This window comes from Solea solea, chromosome 10, assembly GCF_958295425.1.
Source record: "Solea solea chromosome 10, fSolSol10.1, whole genome shotgun sequence".
Classification (NCBI taxonomy): domain Eukaryota; kingdom Metazoa; phylum Chordata; class Actinopteri; order Pleuronectiformes; family Soleidae; genus Solea; species Solea solea.
In genome coordinates, this window is record NC_081143.1 from 17816859 (window position 1) to 17840486 (window position 23628).

A 23628-nucleotide genomic window follows, 5' to 3' on the forward strand; every position below is an offset into this window, starting at 1 on the left:
AGTTTAGTCCAAAGCACTTGCAAATGAAATACTTGTGCAGTTAAGATTTCTGTAAATATCTTCACATGACATATTAATCAACACACACAGTAGTTTATGATAACCAGTTAATGCCTAACCCTAACCTTAAAAATTCAAATCTTAGCCCTAACAAATACAAACACACACTCACACACTTCTTTTTCCTTTGGTAATGTAAACATGCGTTTCCCATGCCAATAAAGCCCTTTGAATTTTTAATTATTATTATTATTATTTTTTTTTTAATTGAATTGAAATTGAAGAATCATTCATGCTCTGTTCACTTGACATTCATATAAACATAAAGTATAAAATAAAGAGGTAATAAAACAACAGATTATAGCAAAATCAACTAAATCTGAATCTGAAAACAATAGAGGTGTTAAACTGGCATCCCGTATTAAATACAGTTAAATAAATGTCTCTGTTTTTGATATTAATAGATTCATGTTGCATCACAAAGATGTTTTTATTGTGAAGTTCCATTCCATATTAAAACAAGCCCTTTTACTTTGTAATTCGGTGAAATCTCATCATGAATATCTTAATTGTGAGACCATGATGCAATATCGTGTTTTCATTTTAAGATCACACAACGGTTGTTTTTTGACCACTAGACCGCGATAAAGATTGGATTTGACCGGAGTGTCAGGACATATCGCTGCCACTAGAGGTCGCAGCGGCACCACAGCTCTGGGAGGCACCGGGAGAGGTGTGATGAACCTGGGATGTACACACACAGACACCCCCCCCTCTCCCTCTCCCTCCCTCTCTCTCGCACACGCACACGCACACAAAGTCTCCTCATCAGCATCGATAAAAGAGGGGAACACCTTGAGACAGAACTGCAGACGAGCCGCCGCTGAGCGCGTGTCACTGGACGGACGAGCCAACACGCGCACACGCACGCACAAACACACACACACACACACCGCAGGAATGTGTGGAGTTAGAGGCAAAACGCATGCTCGGACATTTACTCTGTGTAGTGCTCGCTTTTTTAAGTCCTCCTCTCTTTAAGAATACTTGGTAACATACGGGACGACGCTGCTGCTGCGCGCGCGACGGAAACCTATAGGCTCGTTTGGAGACGAGCCAGTGACGCGCTGAAAATAACCAGGTTACCACTCAGCACCGGTCCATTTTGGGGAGGGCCCAACACGAGGGCGCAGCACCATATATCAGCTCCTTCCAGCTGTTTGGGAATATCCTGCTCACATTATCGAGGCTGCAGCATGGCAGCAGCAGCAGACTGCCTTCACTCCTCTCCGTCTCTCTGTCTTCTGCTTCCAGAATGGATACAGGGTGACTGGCTGTGCTGGCGGGGCTTAATCACACGCCGCTTTTCTTTCAAGGTAAAAAAGGGTGAGAGGAGAAGACTGGCACAATTAAGGCGCGACACTGTTGCGTCTCCACATTTTGCTCTTCTTGGGCAGAGGAGGAGGGGAAGGCAGAGGCCAGGAGGACTGCCCGACTTATTACCAAAGACAATTCGCCCTCCACAACCCCAAAAAGGATAATCTTGCTCCATCTGGGATGCGTTCAACACCAAGTAATCAGATATTACATGGGGCGGCAGTGGCGCTGGTTGGACGGTGAAGTTTTACTTGCAGACGCGATCTCCTCCAGACAACACAGCAGACAGACTGTCGGCGCGTTTTACGCAGGTCTCCATATGGGCTGTGGATGCTGACACCTGCCCGGTACGCAGGTGACACGGACTGGGCATCACCCACCCACTTCTCCACAAACACTGACAGGCAGCAGGTCAGTGGGTATGTATCCGAGTCTTGACAGACTACAATCTTCACGTTACCTTCTCACCTGGTGTGGAGGTGAAATGTTTGTGGTACATAAAGACAGGTAGACCCTGGGAGTGTTCTCCACATATTGTCTCCAGCAGTGGGGCTGATAATGATGATGAGAATGATAGTGCGTCAGAGGCTGGGTCTTTGCGGGCAAGGTGAGTCCTCAATTAATTCAACTGGCCTACAAAGTCCCAGTTCCTGGCTCATGTGATCACCAAATTAGCCTGTAGACTTCTGCTGCGCACTACTTTGGAAGGGAAGATATACGGCAGAGATGAATAGATAGATAAATAAATGTACAATATACAACTATTACATTATGTAAAGAATTAGATTTTTATAGAATAATAAAGTGAAGTCACCTCAAAGTCACTATTAATGGTAATAAGCATATTAAACATTTGCAACATCACAGAAAATAAACAGATTAAAACTATACTAAAATTACAAAAAACACAACCTTACGAAAAAGTAACAACACACTTAATCCGAAACGAGTGTGTGATCATTATTTCATATTGCCTAATAATGTAAGAGGATCTAACCGTTGCTCAGCCAAAAAAATATGAAAGCTACGAATGAAAGCTGTGTCAAATAAATATTTAATACAGTTCAAAAGAGTCAAACCCTGACTGTCATTGCTAAAGAATTGTCTGAAAGTCTTTGTCAAAAGCTAAAAGAGAGGCAGGATTCTCGTGAGTCTCACAGAAAACTAGAGCAGAGGTTGTCATTGCTCTGATGCACAGAGTCATGAACAACTTTCACGTGCCATTTCAGCCCGAGAAAGAAAGAAAAAAGAAGAGAAAAAGATATTTCCCTCCTGTCCTCATTCTGCTGATCAGCTCTTGATAAACTGTTTCGTCAGATAAATTAATTTTTCCTTCAAGCGTTTTCCAACTCGGTCAAAATAGGCCAAATTAGGAATAAGAATAAAGATGAACTGTGTTATTTCATTCATGTCTCTTTATGATGAAATCTGAAATTAGCACAGTCACCAATTCCTCTAAACTCGCCTTAGATTTAGACAAGCGGAATTATAAAGAAAGTGGAACCATTATTGCAGAAGCTTACAGCTCTATTTTTATTTTTTTTAAAAACGAATCATGGCATAAATGTGTGAAGTGGTGAAGAAGTTGTTGTGGAGACCTGTTTCTATATCTGCTCTGACCCTCACATGCCGTCCATACCTCGCTAATGAATTTAGCATCCTGACACTAGATGCTTTATGTAATTAATAGAGCAGAGGAACTGTGGTGGCATCTCCGTGCTGCAAGTGACACATAGGTAAGACATTCGCTGAAGCATGGGATTTTTTATTTAAAAAAAAAAAACAAACACCCAACCCAAAACACACACAAGGCCTCTGTGATGGTTTAAACACACTTAAAAGAGACCTGTAAATGAATCCCTGACATCACGGTCGGCGTGAAGCCGCTGCCGTAATACGTCTGTCAGTTTCTTTTATTAAAAAGTTAGTGCTCAATCACCAGTTATTTGTAGGCCGAGGATCACAGATCGGTGACAGGTCGTTTGTTTTTACACGCCTGCTAGTTCTTGTTTGCGTCGCTAATAAATCACTTCCAACTTGAAGTTTTAGGAAAGCTGACACTTTCTCTGAGCATCTCTGCGGCCGCGGAAAATGATATATTAACGCTAATTAACAAGTGGTAATCCTGTCACCCTTATCGTCGCACAGCTGTCAGAGAACACATTTAAAAATCAAGTTTAGAGAGAGCACACAAAATGTCTCCAGTGCTCCTCAGATCGGCTGCAATTTCAGTCAAATAGTTATCACGGTCTCCCTCCAGCGTGGCCCACTGAAGCCCAATGACACATCACAGAAAGCAGATAAAAAGCACTCCAGCCGAAAACTCCATATATGCTGCAGGAGAGCACGGGCCAGTGCGAGAGTGAGAGCTGAGGGCCTAGTAAGGGAGGCTTGGTGGATTGAGCCTGGTTTGAATAAGCAGCGTGGCTACAGTGCGCTCTGGGATAGCCACCAAGTGCGCTGATTAAACTTGTGATATTAAACAGTGCTGGCTGCCGCTGCCTGCCAAACCTCTCTCGGTGGCATTTCACATTGTGTAAAAGGCCCTATTGGACTCATCGCGACACGTGCTGCACTATGTTGCTTACATTTTTGTTTTTCCCACCGTGGCCGCCTGTCATGTTCTCTCCTCACAACCGTCTGAAAGCAGGGTCGCAGACTTTTCTATAAATAGACATTTCTTACATTTCCCGATCCTCGCGCTGACCACAACAGCCAGCACATTCGTACGATACCGCGCGCGAGCATCATGCAGACCAATCTGCCGAGCTGAACGCCTCAGATTGATGTTCACGTTTTCCCGTGGAAGCTGAACGTCTAATGAACACCTCCCATTAAAAGTGTCCCCGCGAAGCCCAATAAAACTCTGCTATTATAAATATACAACTCATAAATAGTGGAAAGCATGCGCATGTTTGGGAAATACACGGTTTGACCCAGCTCCCCTGAAAAAGGTCAAACTTCAGACGGTGTGGTTGAGCCATGATGTCACATTACTTCAGTCATGACGGAACAGATATCAAGAGAAGGTCGCACTTGAGAAGCCAGCAAATAAAAAGTTTGGAATGAGACACATAAAGACGAGGCCATGAAGGGAGGGAGAGAATGAAAAGGCAGCAAGAAAAGTGAGGGACTTTTAGGGGCAGCTGTGTTTTATTAACCCAGTCATAATGCCCCTAAAAATCCTTATTGCTCTTGCAATGGTCAACAAATCCCAGGATGCAACATGTCGAGGATCTCCGAACAGCGTGTGCAGATTTTTTTTTATCAACAACCTGTTGCACTGCAGGGCCAGAGCATGAACCAGTGTGTATGTATTTAGGTCACATTAAACCCGTTTGCTGTCAGTTAAAACAAAGGTGAAAGTCACAGGGCTCATTAAATTATAGAATACATGACTGGAATTAAAGAGGAACCTTTGTTGAAAGTTTCACATCATGTTTGCAATTGCAGATAAGTACTCATTTAGAAAAAGTTATCTGGGAACTGCACGTTGCAGGATGAAAGGCGTCCTTGTCAGACTCGTGAATCGCACTGTCATTATGTTTCTGCTCAAAGTCTTCATAGTTTGTTGTTTAAAATGCAGACAGAGTGTGTGTATGTATGTGTGTGTGTCCTTCACTATTGTGACTTTGCAACTGTGCGTCAGGGGATGGACTGAACGACGGGAGGCAGACAGGCAGGTAGACTGACAAACAACACCGTCCGTCAAGCAGTGATGTCAGAACCAGACAAAAACCAGACTATGAAGATGTACGAGACAGCAGCCGTGCAGACGTAGAGGACGGCAACAGGGCAGGCAGGTGAAGACATGCTGCAGTACTGGCAACACAGACAGATATGGAGAGAAATGCACAGACAAGCAGGCCCTGGAGGACCAGGATCCAGGCCTGGGTGTGGTGTCGTGGACTGTCGCGGCTGGAGAGCGAGTGGCGTGGAGCGGAGCTCTTGATGTCGGTGAGTGAGTCATCGGAGGGAGGCTATTCAGTTGAGTTTCCCTGTGGGACGGTCACTGCTGAAGCAAGGAAGGAAAGAAGAATCCTCTTTATGTTGAGGGGTAAAAGAGAGAGAGAGACCGACAGACAAGGGCAGAGGGAGTAAGGGAAAGTGTGGAAGATGACTCAGGGCCGTGAACCACATGGTGATGAAGAAGGGAGGGAGAAATTACTCATCAGAGCATGTGGAATCTCATATGGCTATCACAGGACTGACAGTGTGCTTCCCTCATGGCTGCTGCTCAGCCGCCATCAGTCCCTCAGGCACCAGCTGAACATGAACCAGCCTCACTATTACCAATTGAGAACAAAGAGAAGATAAAAATCAGGGTGAACCATTGGTCAAATTAACACAAGGAGGTTTTTCCCCCCCCTCAAGGCCTCGATGAAGGACAAATCCCAATGACTTAGTTTCAGCTCCCTTATCAAAGCAGAATCTGTTTCACTCATGTTCGTTCACGTGACAATTCTTCCCACTCAAGGCGTCTCCTCTCTTGGTCACCTGACTTTCTGCAACTTGTGTGTGACTGATGAGTGTGTGCTGGAAATACTGCGCCATCATCTGACAACTGAGTCATTTGAATATGAGCAAAGGCTCCTGTTCGCTTTTTTATAACTGCCTTCCTGATGAACATGTTTTAGCTTCAAGGTTCATCCTGCATGCAAGAGAACAGAGCTTTTGATTGGCTACAGTAGTTTTTAGGAACACTTGAGTGTGGAAGGCCAGAGAGACGTACATCTGTTTAATCATTTTCTTTGTTTTGTGTGTGCAAATACTTGTTATATTGTCGTATTAAAAGACATCAAATTAGTCAGTACATTTACATGCACAGTTTAATCAAGCTAAGGCCGTAGTCCGAATAAGACCGGTAATCGTACAACTGATTTATTGGCTGTGTACGTCTGACTCCGCCTCCATAGATGGAGCTGTATCTCACTATTCCAGCTAGTGCATATTGAATCAGTTTCCTGTTGACCTTTATGTCACAGAAAAACGAATGAAAAGCGACGGGGATTGAGCTGTGAAAAAAGACGTCGCTGTATGACATTTCGCTATCACATCACATCTGACTCCAGTCTGACTAAACTTATAGTTGTAATCTGACTATGAATCACATCATCCAGGTATGTTAGTCAGACTAAGACTGGCTCGATTTTAGTCGGACTAATTTGTTAACATGACACCAAATTATTGTCTTAATTTGAGGGAACTCTGCCGAGTCATGCTCTGAAATAGGCAACACTAAAATATTTAGAAGTAAGAAATTAAAATTGTTTTATGAATATATACTGTATACGGTACTGTAGCCACAGAACAGACTAAACAATGGTTCACGTCTAGCTGAATCCAGTAGTTCAACATATAAAATGAAATCGTAAATTCAGTACTTAGTATTGTGTTATGACAAGATATAAAACAGAAACAGAAGGTGAAAGGGCGACTGGCATGACACGCGCCATTGCTCCTTCTTTTCTTCTGCATGAACCTGTCGACGTCCTTGGACGTGAGGTGGTGAACAAAGTGTTAACAGCGTGTAACGTTCTTCTGTCCTGGGCACCTGTCACAAAGACTTCTGGAGCGCAACAACCTCTTTGAAGTTTTGATTGCATACTCAGCGAAAATGATGGTGATGAGTGCGCCATGGTGGCATGATTCAACAGGTGAGAGAGAGAGAGGCACACCCATAAGACTGATTTAGCCCCCCCCCCCGCCCCCCTCTTACCTAGCGGCAGCACAGTCCCAGATCTCTCTCTGACAGAGGCTGCCATTAGGGTGTGGGCTGACAGCACACACAGGAGAGCTGCTCAAATCCAGAGCAAACACTGCAGACAAAAGGGAGAGGGCAAGAAAAAGTGGAGCAGACCTTCCTTGTGTGAATTCCTCCAGCACCCCTCTTTAAAAATAAGAATGACCCACCCCCACCCACTCAACCTGCTTTTAGCCAATCAGCCTGTGAAACCCAGCTCTGGTATGACGAGAGTAAATAGAGAGGAGTGTAATCAGCTACCACGTATCTCCAGTGGTTCTTCCCCCTATTACTAATCACCCAAATGAATATGATGCAGTCGTTGCTGTCCGCCTAGTTATAATGTTCCGAGTGGGGACTTAGTCAGTGCTTATTTAAAATAGGTTGCGTCTCACAATCTAGTCCCAATGTGCTGTAGAGATTCAGTCAGTCAGTCATCATCTACCGCTTTATCCTCAACCAGAGGGTCGCGGGGGGTGCTGTGCCAATCTCAGCTACATCGGGCGATAGGCGGGGTACACCCTGGACAGTTCGCCAGTCCATCGCAGGGCCACACACAGATAGAGACAAACAACCATTCACTCTCACACTCACTCCTATGGTCAATTTGGAGTGTCCAAATTTATTTTTTTTTATTTAAATTTTACCTATCCCCACATTGCATGTTTTTGGACTGTGGGAGGAAGCCGGAGTACCCGGAGAGAACCCACGCACACACGGGGAGAACATGCAAACTCCATGCAGAAAGGCCCTTGTTCCAACCGGGGATCGAACCCGGGTCTTCTCGCTGCAAGGCGAGAGTGCTAACCACTACACCCCCGTGTGGCCCGCTGTAGAGATTACTCGTTGTCAAATATTTACTCCCAGTAACTGTCGGATGAAATTATTGTACAGCTCGGACTACTAACTATTATACACCCACAACATTTTTTTTAACTTAAATGTCGTAATAAACACCAATAAAATACAGCACTCTGTATCAATATTGGTCTATTGTAGTAGTATCTACTAGAGTTGCAACTAACGATTATTTTCATAATCGATTAATCTGTAGATTATTTTCTCGATTAAAAGTAAATGTTTGGTCCATAATATGTCAGAAAACGCTAAAAATATTGATGAGGAGGTTCTAGTTCGATCAGAGATGTGTCACTCATTGATGTCTTGTTTTGTCCACATACCAAAACCAGAAAATATTCACATTTAAGAACCAAAAACAATAAGAAATCGTGTTTTAATCGTGAAAAAAGCTTCAAACCGATGAATCGATTATCAAGAGTTGACATTGAATTTAGTAATTGATTAATAAGCGATTAATCGAGTAATTGTTTCAGCTCTAGTATCTACTCATCAGATAGTAGTAATCAGATACGATACAAACCCCTACATTTTTACATCAATGCTTCACTAAGCACATGTTGTGAGAATGAGGTTTATTTCGTAGAAGCAGAATATTTGTTATATTTTTAGTAGGTGCTACAGGCATCAGCACAAATGAGTTGCTAACAGCTTGGCAGTTTTGGTATATACTCAGCAGTAGCAGTATTAGACAATTATGTGTCCTGTGCAGAGACGTGGACCGATCACAACAGGAGCACATCTGTTGTGATCAGATGGCGAGACAGACAGTTGCCTGAATGTGTCTGAAAAGCCTCTTTTGTAGCCACAACATAAACAACTAACACATTAAGAATTAAGTTAGAATAGTTATTGCTCATTGCTTTTTTTTTTTTAAATGGTTAAAGGTAGGGTGTTTTCAAGTTGCCCATCTTTCCCAATCTTGTGAACGCAGTATCTCAAGAATGTCTTGAGGGAGTCCTGTCAAATTTAGCACAAAGTTCATTTGGACTCAAGAATGAACTGATTAGATTTTGGTGGTCAAAGGTCAAGGTCGCTATGATTTCCCAAACCTTCTTTGCCTTTTGAATGAACTCCTCCAGAGAATTTTGCACATGTGTTCACATGTGGCCATGTTAACTGTGACGATTTGGGCGGACAGATGTCAGAGATCAAAGCGACATCAAAAATCATATTTTTGGCCTCTTAAACAATGAATTCTTACTGAATTAACATGTGCATGTTATAGTATGGTAACAAAAAAAATGTGCTAGTGAGAGAGACAGGAAACATGGATAGAGAGGTGGGCAGTGACATGCAGTAAGTGATCCGGACATTAGTGAGTCAAGCCATGTACCTGCTGTTCACCACTTTATGTATATTTTAAAACTGCACTGATATGACAGACAATGAAAGAATGGCGTATCCCTCCATACAGGCACATGGAAAAAAAAGGTGACACCTACAGTATCTCACCGTGACTGAGTGCAATGGAATTGGGCTTGCAACCAGAGGGTCACCAGTTCAAATCCCAGGACAGGTCAAGGGCTGGAATGCCTCTGAGATAGGTACCCAAAATCTCACCCCTCTAAATCTGTTTTGTAAGTCATGCTATAACCTGCGATGCTACAGTGAATATCTGTTAACATGAATAATTGATTTTGATCTGAAGTTTCAAAAAAGCTAAGATGTTTTCCAAAACATTACTGGAGTAAACAACATTTGTTTTTTTCTGGCAGAAGTGCCCTAGAATTGTAAACAAATAAAATGACAGGGCCATGCTGTGCTCTGCAGTAAGTTCAGGTCGTGAGCAGCCCAAGAGGTCAAAGTGAATTCCTCACATACTGTATCTCCCAGGCCTCAGCTATAGGTGCAGGAAGCATGTTCTTCTCTTTCACACACGAATCGAAATGAGATCTCATAACTGTGTACACACTAATGTATACTCAGTGAAAAATGCACACACGAGCGCACACAGCAAGACGACCCCCACTCCCCTCCCCTCCCCTCCCCTCCCCTCCCCTCCCCTCCCCTCCCCTCATGTTTGCTTTTCATATAGAATATCAAACTGCTCACAGGTATTGAACAGTTCCAGACCGGGCTGCATTCATTTCACTCAGCAGCCAGGCCTCATCTACCTCGGTTTGTCTTCGTGATCCTGTTTGCAAACACATAAGCAAGCCCACTTTCATTTTTTACAATGCTGGTGTTTGTATTGTGCAAGTTTCATCGGGTAGGTGGAGAAACACAACTCTTCTTTTGGGGGTAGAGGTGTTTCACTCGCTGAGCTGAGTTCAGGCTGAATGTTTTGAAAGGTCATTCCTCTTTTCTCTCCCCCTTGCTCTTGCCCACAATCACCCAGGGCCTGTTTGGTTTCCTGTTGTTTTCTGGCTATCTGTGGTCAACGATGCACGTTGGCAGACCTCAGAGGCACTTTCTCTTTGCATTGCAAAATCGGTTGGAAGCCAAACTCGGCACAGCGTTTGTGTGCCCCGTGTTGAGTAACAATGAGCTCTGCAGGGCGATTGGCAGATGTCTGTTTGATACAGTCACGTCATTGTGTGGAGTCAGTAAGTGAATGTGTGTATGTGTATAAGGGGTGAGGAAAAGCGGATGTTTGTTCTGGCACAAAGATCTTTATTTTGCCAAAGAAGCGGCTCCACTGCCAAAATCTTACCAAACAAACGTGCACTGCTGAGCATTTCATCGCTCCAAAGACTCTTTTTGAGTTTTAATGTAAAGGCAACATTTTTACTCTCAGCTACAGTGCTTTAATGATAGTGGTGCGACAAGCTCAATTGAATACTGATCGAAACAACGTCACAAACTTGACCTTCAAAAGCAAAGGTGGAATCGAGGATTTAACCACGCCCCCCTGTGTGACGTCCTGCGGGTGTGCCAGAGGGTAAAAAAACCACAGTGTTGTGGTTGTAGCCATTTTAGCACGACGACACGTTACCTCCTCCCGCTAACCCATAGCTGCTGCCAACTAATAGTAACCATGGCAACTGCTGATTTGAGTGACACATCTCTGACCGAACTAGAACCTCCTCCTGCTTCTCTGTAATAACTGGTGTGGAAATATTTGGAGCGATAATTCAACTCGCGTTAAAGCGATAACTAGCGCTACAGGTGTGTTTGTAGCATCAGTGACCTTATGCAGTGGTGGAAAACCCTGGATTTAAGCATTTTGTTACATTTATATTGTTAATACATTATTTACATTTGACTATAAGTCCTTAGTGTGGTACACTGCAAACAAATGATGGACTCATGACACCATGTAAACCAGGGGTGTCCAAACTTCTTCTTTTTTCTGGGGGCCTAAACTAAAAGTTACATACAAATACATTGCTGTATAATAATTGTATTTTCATTGTCATAATTATCATTTTTAAATGGCAATCCAAGCTATGCAGGAGTTAAAATGAAAAAAAAAAAAAAAAAGATTCTATGTCCTTTCTATCACATCTGGAGTCAGATATCATAATAATGGATTGATGGATGTACCCGTCTGTCATGGCTGTTTCGAACACCGGACTCTGGTTACAGAGGCAACTCCTTACCAGATGAGCTAATGGGGATGACATTTAACTTGGACCGATTGTCTGTTTGACTCCGTCCCGGGCCATAAATAATACATTACAAAACCGAAGCTGCAGGCCTTACAAAATCTGACCGAGGGCTGTGATTGGCCCGTGGGCCAGACTTTGGACATGCACGATGTAGACAATCGAAAATTAAATGAATTATCATAACATAAAACCAAGGATCCTAGAAACTAGACTAAAAGGACTTAAAAATAGCAGACCCATCAGCACTAAAAGAGAGGAAAAAAAGATTGAGGATCGAATCGAGGGTTTGGAGAATCATGACACCCCTATTTAAGGAGCTAAAAATGTTAACGGTGGGCTGTGGTATGGCAATTCCAGTTCAATGTGTTTGAAAACATACAAAACACGCAGCAGTGGATGTAAGCTCTTGTCCATCCAAACATCTCGGCAACATTTGGAGTTACAAGGCAATGAAGTCAACATTTTCAGCTAATCAGAGGCATGACAGAGCCTCATGGTTCTTCTGATCTTTTCTTCTAATCGCTGTGGCTCACTTGAAGTCCCATTGTCTGGCCTAAGCCATCATCCTGCCTGCAGTCCAGAGGGCCCTCAGTGCCAAGCTTGGCTCTGAGGATATTACAAATAGGAAAAAGCCATCATCCTCAAAGCCGTCTTCCATTACAGGGAAGAGGTTTTTCCGCTTCTATCAAAACTGTCAATGGAAGTTATTCAAGCCACTTGGAAAACATCAGTTGCTTCTTTCTGGTCTTTTTGTTGGCAAAGTGATCATGGGGGTAGCAGGATCCTTCCATAGTTGCTTTTCAGGAGAAAGGGAGATTTTGTATGTGCATGCTTTTTAATATCCTTCATACCCCATGTTGGATTCAAGTAGTGTTGATCTGCAGAGCACATGTGCAGCTGGGAGGACTGTGAAATATCAGCATCTATGTTGGTTTTGTTACTGTAAGCTTTGACATGAATACAACGCCTATGTTCCTAGGGAGTTTTTTTTTTCTTTTTTTTCTCTCGCATTGAATAAAGAGCTGTTTTTTGTTGGCAGAAGAGTGATAGGAGCCACAGTGTGACAGGCAGACCCATGGCGACCTTAAACCCAGTAAAATGTGACTTCTTGGAACTTCCTCTTCTTTCCTTGGGCATAAAAACAGGGGTCTGAATCCAAAACCAACAGTTTTGGAAAATACCCGTTACATCTGCATCCCAGAAATTCATATGGATTCTTTAAGACAATCTCATTTGGGGTCCTCCATGCTTGTAGTGTTTCCTTGTCCTTTGTTTTTTCATCGACTCATCTTCTCTACATAAAGCATGGGTTATTTTGGGCAGTGTGTGCATGTGGGAACGTATGTGCCACATACAGCATGAATGCATGTAGCATAATGAAGTCCATCATTTTCATGCCAGACTAGATTTAATTGTCACTACCTGTGAAAAAAACAAACATTCAAAACGACGCCTATTTCGTCGAGTAAACAAAGCTACTGCAAACTGCGTGTTAGCTTAGCATTAAGAGTGGAAACAGTCAGAAATGATAAAAATTCACCTTTACCGCATCTCTAACGCAAATTTACTTTATTTGTCTAATCTGTACAGACAGAGAAGTGGAAAAGCACCAGTTTATGGTTTCACAGAGGGTAATGTGCCATTTCTTGTCTTTTTGTCACAGTAAGGTTGGCAGGCAAACAAATAGTTGAGCACATAATCCCAGTAAAACCACAACATGTCAGTTTATATGCCTATGTTTTTCTACCAATTATAGCACTGAGATATAATGTATTTCTGTGTGATCTTTGGTGGTTGATGGATTTCGTTATCTTTGGACAGAGCCACTCCAGCAGTTCCTCTATTAACAGACTCGTGGCACTTTTCCACTGTACAGTTCTAGCACTATTCAGACTCCTCTGTTAATAATTGAGATTTTAGAGATTTCGTTGCTAAATGTTGTAGAGGATTTTTCAGTCTTTTTAACTGATCTACAGTTCTGCATCGTTCGGAAAAGCACCAAAGCTGCTAGCTCCAGCTACTGTACATATTTACACACTATTAACCCTCCAAAATTATAAAATAAACATAAATATATGTGAAGCAAAAAGGTGAAAAGCAAATACAAAGTACATAAAAAAGAGACTGGAGGACCACACTGCATTGAGTGGCTACTGTGGGTGTTGGGAAGGTATATCTGTGTTTGTGTATATTGATAGCTTTTAGACGTTGACCGACTTCACCTGAAGTACTAATGTCTTCAAATGGAACAATAACAACGTGAGTCTGTTTAGATTCTAAAATCTTGATACTACCGTGAACGTTTGCACCAGAGACGCTGTGAGAGTGATCTGTCATGCTGCCTGTTTACTTATCTCTGGTGACATTTCAAACTCTCGGTGTTCTTAATTGTCAAATAGCCTCTGGCTGTATTAAGTATTGGGAGAATTAAGACATCAGGGCAACATCAAGGAGATAGAGGCTGAAATGTATGTATCAAGCATGGAGCCCTTAGTCTGCCAGCAGAGCCTTAGCAACAGCTATAAATCAATTTGTTTTAAAGGCACATGCACATAACAGAATAAACATTTCCCCCGTTCCCAAGGCTGTGCAGGGTAGTGTGTTATGTTGTGTTTGTGTATGTGTGTGTATGCGGAGTCTTAGCTCAGCTTTGTTAGTCCACCCAAATTCTTCTCATTTGTCCCCCACCCCACCACATCAACCTACTGTCATGCTGTGTGTGGAGCTAATGTGGTCTCTGGATCCAGAAAAGTTATTTAGGAACCTGGGTGATCTTTTGTGTCATTATGTAAAATGTCAACAAGCCCTCCCTCAAAGAATAATTAAAAAGAAAATGAACTATTCATGTGCATTTGCAGTTTTATCTGAGGAACGCTTGCAGATGTTACCAGTGGCCACACTTTCCAACTCAGAACCACCGCCACCGGTACAGGTCAAATAAAATCAAACCTCTAACTTGACAAACTTTGCTGTAAAATTACAGTAATGGCCTATGGGATTTTGGCTTCACTAGTAGTGCTTAACGTCCAGGCTGTGCGTCAATCTCAATAAGATCAACCATTTTAAAATCCTCGCAAACTACTGTATGTATAACATTAAACCTACACTTAACCACCAACTTTTGAAAACTTCTCAGGGGCCGTTTGGGTGTCACACTTGGCTTGCTTGATGTTTTTCTATGATTTTACCTAATTGTGCACTTATTATACAGTATACAGGACACTAGTGCAGTTATTGTTCAATGTGTACATGTTTTTTAGTTTTTAGTTTTGACCAATATCTCATGTATTTCATATCCAAACAACATCAAAGTTGGAACTGCAAACACTGGTGTCTGTAGTCCGTCACCTGCCAAGTTTGAAGCCAGACGAACAAAATATTACTTGGTGCTGCACTGTGTGTGTGTCAAGAGATTAACAGACAGACAGACAGACGCTTCTTGTATTTATAGTTATTTGTCACATTTTTCAGATGTCAGAAGTAAGCGAGAGAAGGCCAGAAAAATGGTTCTGTGGATGAAAATACACAAGACAACTGTCAGAGTTGCATCTCATTTACACTCCTGACGTTATTATAAGACCAATAGTTTATCCTATCGCGTGATCCTCTCAAATATGTAAGATTTATTATCAACGATACCAAGGTTTTTACCAATTAAATTTTTTTTAAATCTCCATTTACTAGTATTTAATAGATTTTGGCTACATTAACTACAAATGAGCCTTCCAAGAATAAAGCAAATACTGAAGAAATATTATTATTTATTATAGATATTTTACGTCCAGTCAGCTGCTGAGGTGTAGTAGCATGGCTTCTTCTTTGGTGTTTTATGGCAATTTGCATCCCTGATGTTGGATTACTCCCTCATTCTTATTCCTTCTTCCTACTAAGTCACCATATTCAGGAATGTTCTTTGTAAGCAAAATAAGATAAATGACATAAAGGGCACAACACATGTTTTTGAATTATGGTTTAAAAGTAGATATTAACACACCAAATGGCAAACAAGCAGCAGAGACGATGGCTCCGGCAGTTGCCTCGGACTCCATTTTAGAAGCACTGATGTGGTTAATTTTACACAGTTGGCGAGCTATTCCCAGTAAATAAAAAGAAAAATGATTCGCCAAAACAATAACTCATTAAACCATTGGAAATGTGGGTCACTTTTATGGCAATTGTTTCTCACTCTCGCATTGTTGACGATAAGATAAGCGGACATCAAAATGTGCATGTTGGCTGCAAATCAATAAGCCAACAGTGTTTTATTCGGACTGTTATATTATTAGGACTTATTTGGGAAGACTTTGGCAGGGCATTGTAACACTAGTGTGGATACAAAATATCTTTAGGTGCACTTTGGGAGTCATGTCAACCTCACCCCCCGATCCTCAATCTTCAGTGTGCTTTGTGCTTTACAGCACTGCAGCACTGCAGTCACATCCATGTCCTTTACATGAGGCCCATTAGTTTCTTCAGTCAGTAATGAGAACATGCCTTGTTCTGTGTGTGATGGACTGACTCAGTGTCTTACAGGCATCATGATAATTAATTGGTTACAGTGTAGGTTTTTTGAATTCGCAAGTTTTTTTTTTCCCCCCTCTATTCTCACCTCTATTATCTGTTTTTTCCCCCCCCTTTCTGGAAGCTGTTGTACAGAAAGTTTGGGGTAGGTGATGTGCATGCCTCCTTAGCTTTAGCAGTATAGCATTTGCTTCACTTAACTGGCTATTTTGTTCACACAGAGACAAAAAAACTCAAAAGATTTTATATGACTTGTTTAATATTACTCTTTCCATGAAAAAGTCTGCAAACATCTGCAAACAAACCCTGAAATTTCACCTTGTGACCCCTCTTGTCAGACAGATTAACATCTGACTTGGACTTGCCAAAAGAAAATAATGAGTCCACAGTTATTTCTTCGTGATATGTACAGTGCTGGAACATAACAGGTATAGAAAGAGTGAGAGAGAGAAAGAAGAAAGACAGAAGAAGTCAGGAATGATCTTGGACTCTGATTTACAGCCACGGGGTCACCAGTGGAAGTGGAGCTGGAGCAGAGTGGTGCAGAACTCTCCTCCTCCCCCATGGCTTCCTTCACCTCCCGTGCTCCACACAATTTCTTACCGCGTGCTACTTAATATGGGTCATAATGCAATTTGTATATACGTGCAGCTGAATACGCTTTGAATGATTTTTTTTTTTTTTAGTAAACATATGCATCTGATGGGTGGAGCCTTTCAGAAAATGATTCATTATCCCATTAGAAGTTATTTTACTGTCATCATAGCTGCTCTGAGTTCATGGAGTGCATCAGGTTTTATGATACTGTGCATTTAAAAACCCTTTTCTCTATACGTTAGCAACCTAAACAGCTATTGAATCATTCATACAATGCCTATATTTTATGTAGTAGAGAAACTTTTCACATGTGTTATCTGTGTGCATGTACTGTATGTGTATGTGTATGTGTGAATAGCCCGAGCCTCGTGTAATCTTTTACTGTATAGAATCTACAAAGAACACTTTGTTTGAGGAACCTATGCATTTGGTGGATTTCCGTGTGGAAGAAAAGGCACATTTTGAGATATCACCGTTTAAACGTAACTAAATCAGTTTTAAAATTGAGAGCTACTGCCACTTCTCCTTCTTCTTTTTTGAACTTGAACCAAAGGGCAAGTTAATATTTCACCCTTTCTTTTAAAGTGATGTTGTAACATCACTGTTTATACGCGTATTTATTGTTTCTAAAAATGTTACTGCACACCCGACACTGCAATCAGGGTCCACGAAGGAAAGGCAGGATGTTTTTGATGAAGCAGTGGGCTTAATTTAGGACCAAGCATTCTCGGTATCTGTCACCTAACTCCCAATGATCTCAGCACACAGTACCGGAGGCGTTAGCCCGGCTGTGTGTGTGTGTGTGTGTGTGTGTGTGTGTGTGTGTGTTTATCCAGGCAGACGGGTTATAAATTCAAGACATGCACACCGACACTTTGCCATCCTAAAATATTAAGACATGCCCATCCTCCTTTTTACTTGGTGAATTAAAAATAATCATTACAATTGCAGCCTCTAAATCTAAATGATATGGGTTGAATTTACTGCCAATTTTTTTTATTATGAATTATTGATACTGGTTATAAAAGGAATAATCCCATTAACGTTTTCACTGGTAATCTCGATTTCATCCTCTCAAGGAATTGGCATTGTCACAGCTCCTACTTGGCTATAAAATAACCAAACAGGCATAAGCACTGCAAGCAATCCAGCAAAAGCAAAATGCCAACAACCCCTGCCAAAGACTCCAGCTTGCACCCAGTGTTCTCTCCCTGATAGACAGACACATTTCTGCCTTTTTCTCTGAATTGCACAATTTTTCTGCTTGCATGAAAAATGTTTTTTTTTTTTATGAACAACACCAGAATGAGGGGAAAAAAACTCTGCTGTGAAGCAGCTACATGCTGTATAATGTAATTACACGACCCTGCATTTTCCAGTTCTGTCCATAGGGCTGAGATGTCATACGTGTTTGATGAGTGCATGTGTGTGTGTGTGTGTGTGTGTGCTGGAAAGGAACAATGTGGTTTCTCAAAGAGAACCTTGTGATGTTCTGACCTCGGGCTTGTCGTCATTTTAATGTTGTATAAAAATGAACGTGCTGCAACTCGTCAAGTGACTGTACCAAGTGCTGGGAGCAGAGGCGTGTGGTCTTCCATTTATCCATAGCCAATGGAAAGAAAGGAAGACCACACAGTGGCATGGTCGGATCAAGTTGACAGAGATCATAATTACAATTTGGGTCAGAGTCCAGGACATAACCTCTCTCTTTCTCCTTCATCCAATCCCACTTACGCCCTACGCTGTCCCTCCACTCTATCCTGAATTTATCTTCACACCCACTTCACATATCCATACGTCTCTTTCTCCTCGCCTCTCGTCTTTCCATCGCTCACAGAAGCAGCAGCTTTGCCGCCTGCCCGTGTTCAGTTTCATACACAAAATGCAAGAATTAAGATCTGATGAGTCTGCCTATAAATGAATGACACAGGCACGAGTGTTACATTTAAGGATATGGTGACGGTCTTAAAAATAAAATATCACGTTGAGATTTATGAATCATTGAGAATATAATGGTGGATTGTTAACTATGGCTCTCCTCCCATATGATTCATATTTGTATCCGGTGGCAGCCAGATGACTTAAAGTTATGGGTCCTACAATAAGCCTATTCACTATTGATTTACAACATTTAAGAAAAAAAAACACAAACAGGTGCAGCGGTTTCTGCACTATGTACACACACATACATTTATTTTCTAAAATGCCAGACTATCTCCTCAACCACTCCAACAGTCTGCATACACCTGTGTTCTTCAGGGTTAATATCTGGCTGTGTCTCACTGCCTTTCTTACCTGAAGAAGTAAAGTCATTTAAGATTTGAGTGGTGCCATAACTGCTGCCTCGCCTGCAGCAACGATGACAGTGCTGCTGCTACCAATCAGCATGGGAAAATGCCAAACACTGTACAGATCACCAGGCCAAAAAAAAAAAAATGTAATATTTGTGCTTCTTTTCAGCTCAACGGCTCAGAAATGTGATGTTGTGCTAACATGGCTGCCAACAATAAGACACGATGACACTGTCCTGTTTTCACTGCTGGAGGCCTCCCAGTAGAAGAGTTCTGTTGAATGCCTCTTTGCTGCGACATGGAGACGGGCCCACAACCACCAGCGGAGCAGAGCTGAGCTCTAGAGCGGCGTTAGAGCCCTGCTGGGACCTGCCAGACCCACAGATTTCACTGCCAGGGGCCTCAGCTCGCAGTCGGTGTGAGTTACAGTCCGCGCTCCCGTCACACACATTCTAATACACACTTACACACAGTTCGCTTGAATGTGTACGCTATATAGACATGTAGGCGCATGTGCATAGATGGCAAAGTATATGCATGTGCACGGATACATAATCGCTTTATTTACATGATCTAATCATTTTACTCTGGAAAAACAGGACTTGGAAACTGACTGACATTGTACTAAATCTAATTTCTCTAAAGAGGACTAACACACCCAGAGAACTCTTCTGTTCATTCCGGCCCAAACAGGACTAGGTGCTCTGTTCCCACCCCCGAGCTTTAACCCAGAAATAAAATAAGTCAGTACACAGAAGACAACAGCAGAAACAACATGGCAAAACCCAGGCCGGTACATTTCTTTGGACTGACGAGAAGAGCGAGTTTACTCTCCGCCAGCTCAAAGATTTTAATATTTTAGAGTATTTTAATATTTCGTTGATGGTAGAAGACAGGTGCTCCACATCCTGGCAATTAGCCGCCAGCTAAATCGGAAACATCCTAATATAAACAAACTGAGAGAGGGCATATCGTCACTCAGCGTTGTGGAGGCGGTAGGACAGTAACCCAGTTCAACCAGTAAGGTTCAGGATCCGTCAGGATCAGTTTATGGTCAGGGTCTGGCAGCAGCTGGATTGATCAGTCTGCGTTAACAGGTTTGGTGGAATGGTAGAACTGACATTCGTGTGATTAAGAGGTTTGCAGAAGACTTATATGTGTGTGTGTGTGTGTGTGTGTTTCTGTGCGAGTGAGTGAGGAGAAAGCATAAATACTTGACTATAATATATTGTCTAAAGTCAATGATAATGTGTACCAGCTGCATAGCTTTTTATTAACTTTAATAATTGAGGAAAATCGTGAAATCTGTGTTTAAATTTTTATTTGTTTTTTTACGGCAGCAAAACTTGTTTTTAGGGCAGCTGCAATATTCATCTCTTTTATTCAGGTTCTCTTTTTTATATTGTGTGAATTATACATCCTTTGTTCGCTGTTTTTTTTGTCTCTGTCGTTCTGTGTATTGTTCTGCAGCTGTTGTAGCCCAATAAAAACTTCCCTGTGGTGACAATAAATTTGATTTGATTTGATTGATTTGCTGATGAGATCTGATCCCACAAGCTTCTTTTTGGGATAAGAAAAATGTATGTAAGTAATAATTAGACGCAGCAAGCATCCGCATTGAGGAGGCACTGAAAAGTATCCTAAAATGGTTAATGAAGATGTCTTTATTAATTATAGAATATATTTCACATCGTTTTCAACACGTTGCGAGTGCGTGCACGCTCGTTTCAACTTCATCCATTTTAATGCCAGAGCCTTCACCGAAAAGGCAGAAAATGTTCAAAGAGAGGGAAGAAAATCTGGACTTAGCACAGCCTGAAACTAACCAAGTGTCGTGATAGCTTTCAAATCACTTCAACTGTTGATAAGTGCCAGGATGACATATTGATCACTGCTATATACCCTCTCCTCTCCTCTCCTCTCCTCTCCTGCCAGCAGTGTTGTGTATTCCAGCAACCAGCGCCCCAAGCAAGTATGCATCCAGTAGGAAAAAGGTGAAATCCTGGTAGTGCCAGGCAGCTATATTCTTTTTCTTCTTCTTTTTTTCCCCCCACTGTGCAGCCAAACACAAGGTGTAGACAAAAAAAATGCAGTTTGTAAGCAGGGGCTGTTTATTTTAACTCTCTCTATACATGTGGCTGGGATGTGGAAAGAGCAATATGTGCACCGAGGACAGCACGCGGCATGCGACCTGACAATAGTACTATTATAATAAGATATACTGTAAATAATATGGCTTTGTCGGTCGGGTTCGGGTTGCAACTAGCGGCCACATGCGTACACACATACAAATTCACACACACACACATATTTGTATGAAGAAAGGGTAAACAAAATCTATAATTTATGAAGGCCCCAGGTTAAACAGAACTTGGTAAAGGTATAAAAAAAAACATATTTGTTTAACACCTGACGTGCTGTGTCAGACACCGTGTATTTCTAACAACTTTGAATAATTGAATTTTATATGTCATTTATTTCATATTACCAAAACAGTATATAAAATCCTAACGTCAGACATGTTATAAATATGGAGCAGAGAGGAAAAGAATAAAACAAACAAAGAACCTGTACTTACATGTTTGATTTTGTGAATATAATAATTAATATTAACTCTGTATCACATAAACTGTTTGGTATCTCACTCTGTACATGTGAATGTGCTGTGGTTGGTGTATTCACGAGGGAGTTGTTTTAGGGCTCGGCCCAGTCATAACACACTTACTCATACTTTGAAAAGTCAGTTTACAGATAGGCTACTCGACGGTCACTCCCAAACATGTGTATATTTTGTAATGTGGATATTTCTTCCCACATGAACACAGTGGCTACATTTATAAATTGTCTGCTAACTCGATGTAACTGTTCTTGTTACGTTAACAAATGGTCTGTGGTCTGGTGGTTTGTGTGTGTGGACTGAGACGAAGTCAAATTCCCGATCTGATATTTCAGTCCATGTCTGTGTGATATGAGGAGTCCACCGTGAACACGCGGACGGAATGGAATTGTGGCATTAAATTAAAGCTCCTAAAGTATTTATTAATAAGATGTTAAGCTATAATGATTAAAGTGGTTAATAAGAACCATGTATGTGTCTGTTTAAAGTCAGAAAGAAACTGGAAAACAGTTCAGTCTGTATCTGAGGTACTGTAGTTTCTTTTTCCTCTAATGCATGATAATGTGAGCTTGTTTTTTTCTGTTTCTTTTTAATGTGTGCATATGTGTGACACATGTTTCTCTTTCTTTGGTGGGGAAAGGTATGACTGCGTGTTTTGCGGTTTAATATGAGTATTACTGTTGTCACTGTCGATTCCTCTGTGTGATATGTATGATAAATTCAATAAAGACATAACATTTAAATTAAAGATAACACTGGCCATGCGTGGTTACGTTGTCTGAGTCCATTATTTTTTTTTTTTTTTATGCCAAAATAAATCTATTATTTAGTTCAAGTTGTACAAATGCATCTTACAAGAGGAGATACACAGTGTGCACGAGTGCCTACAAGGCTTGTGTCTACATTTATCCCAGGAATGTACATGTGATGTAATAGTGACGTAATAGAATAGAATGAGGACCGGGTGTGGAGTAAGATTCCCCTGGAGCAGAGCTAAGGTCTTAAAGTAATAAAGAGCCTTGACCCAGACCATACACCCACTCACAGGGACACGGCACCTCTCTACAAATGCTTTCATACTTTGGCTACGCAGCAAGGAAACATGCACTTGGACACACCCACAAACACAGAAAGACAAGACATGGACTTGAATAGCAAACACATGTTTGTTTCTGTCGTGAAGATGAGCACAAAACGTACAAATGCCCATGCGTTCGCCCTCCTTGGCTGAAATAACGCGCATACGCGACTGAACACATCCTCATTGTCTGCTGTTGTTCGTCATGCAACAGGGAGCACATGACTTAAATCGGGTGTGGTGCATGACCTGTTATCAGACAAAAGCGTCCCACAGAGAGAGCAGTTGGGGGAGACTGTGCCTCCCGCCTGTCCTGTGTGTCGGCAGTCATGAGGTCTCAATCCCGTTCGCCACGCAGTGTCTCGTGGTTCAAAGCCATAAAATATTCGAAGCAAAAAATCCCCTGCTTTTAAAACATGCGGGCACAGTGGCATGTTGACAATAAATCAGCCACTTAGCCTGAGGAAAGTGGTATTAAATGGGGGGGGGGGGAGTAATTGTAAGAAGCTTCTTTTTGAGGCAAAAAGTGTGAAGCGTTTGATTTTTTTTTTTTTTTTTGCGTCTTAAAAATATCTCACCTAGAGGGCACGACGTCTCTCAGTGAGAAGGGTTGTTTTGTGTTTCATGCATTAACCCCGAAGCCTCTAAACGCTTTGCGGTCATGGAAATGTAAATGAAAATATTCCATTGATAAAAGCTGCATCCTGTTTTATCACATTTACTGATCTGCATTTTTTAATAGCTAAAACCAAACTGGTTCATACCATTTAATATACGTGTGGTCGTATCATAATGTGTCTCATATCTTATCGAGACCACAAAACCGGTCATGCTCACTTAATTCAGTGACAGACGTAACTTAACAGCTTTAGTGTTTTCACCGACACTTCTGCTGCAGCTTTGTAGCCCAATACACACCTAGAAGAAATACGATATATTTTTTATTTCCCATGTTAATAGATCATAGATATGTAGTTAAAATGTGTTGAAAT

The 23628-nt window shown here is 41.7% G+C and overlaps 1 long non-coding RNA gene across 1 annotated transcript; it reads left to right on the forward strand.

Annotated features, from left to right (window-relative positions):
* Positions 1–1106: 1106 nt before the first annotated feature.
* LOC131466676 (uncharacterized) lies at positions 1107–22311 on the forward strand. The gene is made up of 3 exons (XR_009241446.1): positions 1107–1796; positions 9396–9525; positions 19111–22311. It is a non-coding gene; the product is annotated as an uncharacterized LOC131466676 (long non-coding RNA).
* Positions 22312–23628: the final 1317 nt, after the last annotated feature.